The sequence below is a fragment of the Cannabis sativa genome, chromosome 5, assembly GCF_029168945.1.
Source record: "Cannabis sativa cultivar Pink pepper isolate KNU-18-1 chromosome 5, ASM2916894v1, whole genome shotgun sequence".
NCBI classification, from domain to species: domain Eukaryota; kingdom Viridiplantae; phylum Streptophyta; class Magnoliopsida; order Rosales; family Cannabaceae; genus Cannabis; species Cannabis sativa.
Genome location: NC_083605.1, coordinates 21,589,938 through 21,593,563, shown reverse-complemented (window position 1 = coordinate 21,593,563; position 3,626 = coordinate 21,589,938). Strand labels below are relative to the sequence as shown.

General features: G+C 34.3%; 1 long non-coding RNA gene across 1 annotated transcript; it reads left to right on the top strand.

The window, feature by feature from the left end:
* The first annotated feature begins 256 nt into the window (after positions 1–256).
* On the top strand, positions 257–2,384 carry LOC133037846 (uncharacterized). The gene is made up of 2 exons (XR_009687828.1): positions 257–716; positions 2,146–2,384. It is a non-coding gene; the product is annotated as an uncharacterized LOC133037846 (long non-coding RNA).
* Positions 2,385–3,626: the final 1,242 nt, after the last annotated feature.

Genomic DNA, 3,626 nt, shown 5'->3' with positions numbered 1-3,626 from the left:
ATATGACATGTTAAGACCCTGTTGGTGAGCCAGGGGTATTTTAGTAATTTTGACCCGAGAAGGGTAAAATAGTAAAATTAATTTATTAACGTGCTTATGGACTATATTATTATATAGTATGCTTGTGTTGTCCTTTTTGCAGGTGTGTTTTGACAAGTTTGTGCGGTATAGTCACAACCGGGTATTTCGGACCGAACCGGGTTCGCGGCCGAAATACAATGTTGGGTTTAATTATTGGTTTTTTATTTATGTGGTAATAATCTGAAAATTATCTGAGTTTATTTGTGTGTGCAAGTGGCTATTTTACCCTTGAAGTGCTTATGTGGGTGTTTTATGGCCTTAAGGGCAATTGAGTAATTTTGCCATTTTGGAGTAAGATTCATAAAAGGGAGTTTAAGCAAAATAAAGATTTATTTTTCTGCATTTTTTCCCAGCCCTTTGGCTGAACCCCCTTTCCTCTCAAAACTCATTCTAACTCTTGATTTCGGGTTGTGCTTGCTTGGATTCAAACTTGGGGTTTGTGGCTTTTGTGATTGAGATTGAAAAGAGTTATTTTCGCATAAGAAAAAGGAAAATTTCTGGGCTTTTTCCTCTGCCCTAGCTGAACTCCCTCTCCCTCTTTTCTTCATATTTTTATTTTGCTAAGTGTTGGAAAATTCATCTTGAAAGCTTGGATTCTTGGTGGGTTTTGTGCTTAGCTTTGTTTGGAGCTTGAGGTAGTTCTTAACCCTTTTTATTTGTTGATTTTTCTTGCTGAAATTTATTGTTCAAAATCATGAAAAAAAGTGTATGATGTTCTTGGTTTGCATGTGGGAGAATCAATATTAATCTTGAGAAATTTGGTTGTGAATTGCTTGGTTTTGTAATGGATTATGTTGGTTGGGTTCTAGATGAACTTTTAGGGTATTTTTCATGTTTAAACTCAAGTTTTTGTTTGATGTGTTGTTTCTGGAAAAATAAGTTTGATGCTTGCTTGAAAGTTGCTTGAAGGTTCAAGTTCTTGATTAGGAACTTATGATTAATATTGCTCTAGGTTTGGAGTTTTGATTTCATGTTGTTGAATCTGAATTTCTATGCATGTGGACTGAAATTTTAAGCTTAATAATTTGTGGTTTAACTTCCTTTTTATGGTTGTTTAATTGTATAAGAGGTTATGTTGGATTGAAGCATGTTTGGGTTGAAATAGATGAGTTTAGGGGGCTGAAATTTATTGTAAAATGCTGATTTTTATGTTGTTGGTTTTTGGTGTTGTTGGAGAGTAAATTAGGTGTAATTTCTCTCTAATTACTTGGTTTATGCTAGGTAAAAGTTTGGTATGATTGTGGGTTGATATAACATGAAAAATTGGTATTTTTGAATGCATTTTCGTGGCTAGAAACTGGGTTTCCTGGGGTTTTAAACCCAGTAGCCGCGGCCATTTTATGGCAGCATGTTGTGTTTTTTTTTTTTTTTTTTTTAGTCATAACTTTTGACTCGGCACTCCGTTTGGGATGTTCTTTATATCCTTGGAAAGATCTTTTCGAGCTCTATGTGAATATTTAGAATTTAAATGCCAATTTTATAATTTGTTGAAAATAATTTAGGGATTAACCCTATACTTGTGTACTCCGGGTTTGTGACTAGGATTACCGTCACTTGGTCAGGAGCACCGGGGATTTGGAATGTCCATATTTGTGGGACATCAGGTAAGACAGTAGTTAGCACGTTGAGATATGAGCAATGGCGCTTATATGGAATGTGATATATATGAAAAACTAGAAACCGGGATTAGAGTTATTACTCTAAAGTGAGCGCTTTATTGGCTTAGGGTTATTACCCAAGTAAATTATTAATATGTAATTATTGTGCCATGATATATATAAGTGTATATTGAAGTAAAGGGTTATGTGTTCAAGACATAATCAGGTTGGACTCTGTAACTAGAACCGAGATAAACCGTTCTAAGGCCTTAATGTAAATAGACGTGTGAGCGTAACACGTAGGTCTATGCCACATGGATATAAATAGGTGTGTGAGCGTAACACGCGGGTGTGTGTCATACAGACAAAAATGGAATGGCATTAATATTTATGTTATGTGTTAATTATGATTGTTGATAATTATATTGTCTTGTTGGGCTTGGCTCACGGGTGCTCTACTCTACAGGAAAGGGTAAATCGGTTTCTAATCAGCCATGAGTGTAGGAGTGGGACGATAAATGTACATGTTCAGGCCACACTAGACCAAGCGGGTTGGGGTCTACCAGTGTTGGAACTTTTGTAACTTTGTTTTGCTGCTTAGGTCGGCTAAGGGAAAAGACTTGTAATATTTTGTAAAACAATTTTCGGGATTCCAAAACATGTAACTTTTGTTTGTTAGGTTAAAATTATTACAAGTTTATTTTTTATTTCGTTTTCGTTTAAAGTTTAATTTCCACTCTCATTTTATTAGTGATCCCATTTAGGGGATTAGGGTTTCGTAATCATCTTGGGTAGCGTGCCTAAATGTTAGGGCGTTACAACCTGCAAATCCTATACTCTGGCGAAGCATCATATTAGCAAATAGAGGCCTTAAGACATAAATGAATGGTTTCATTTAACCATACCATAAATGCATAAGGAAACCCAGGTAACTTGTATGTTTTACTATTTCCTTTCGTCTGTTTGTGTTTCACCTTAGGTTTTCCCTTACCACAAGAATCATCAAACAAATCTGTTCTTTTTCTGCCCCTCAAAGTAATCATCAAATTGTGCAATGTAAGATCAAAAACAATTTTCCCCCAAGGGAAACTATCATATTCACCAAGCCCCGCAATATTCATCAACTCACCAGAAACTTTTTTAACTGCAGGATTACAAATCAACTCATTTGTAAGAAGTTACAAAATTGCTATTTTAACAGCATACTCATCACTCTCGAACTCACTAAACATAATTCTCTGTTCAACATACCATGAGTTACTTGATGCTCAAAAAAATACTTATCGACAAATGCATGCTCCCTTTTTGCATACTTTTTCATATTGTTATCACCAGTACACAGTAAACCGGTTATAACCGCAAACTCAGCCAAACTAAACTTAAAATTTTCACACCCAAACTTAAACCACATCTCCTTCCCATTTTTTTTTTTTGATGTACCTCCCTAAGTAGAGCATTATGTATTAACTAAGGCTGATATAAAATTGGTTTCATGTCTAACAAATGATCAAGACATGATTTACGAAAAAGCCTAATTTGTTCAGTGCTCAACTTAGCATTGATATTTGCAATCACTTTGTTCTCCAATGTATTAGGGAAGAAAATCATCTTACCCTTAACTCGACTTTCAGATTTAAAATATTGCTCCCACTCCTACAAAAGAAATGAAAACAAAAATCAGCATAGACATATTGTAAACTATTATGCAAACAGATTTAACAAAAAAATCACTTTTCTGATTATACATCATAAACTAATACGTATACAGATTTTACCAAAACTAAACCACAAAATCAAATAATCCAAACATTTCACTGTCTAAAAAGTACTGCATTAAGCTTTATCCCAAATCCCAAAAATGAGCTTGATTTCTTCATAATCAATAAACAAAACAAAACACATATGGCATTTTAATCTTCAATAAATATAACACAAACTAGATTCATT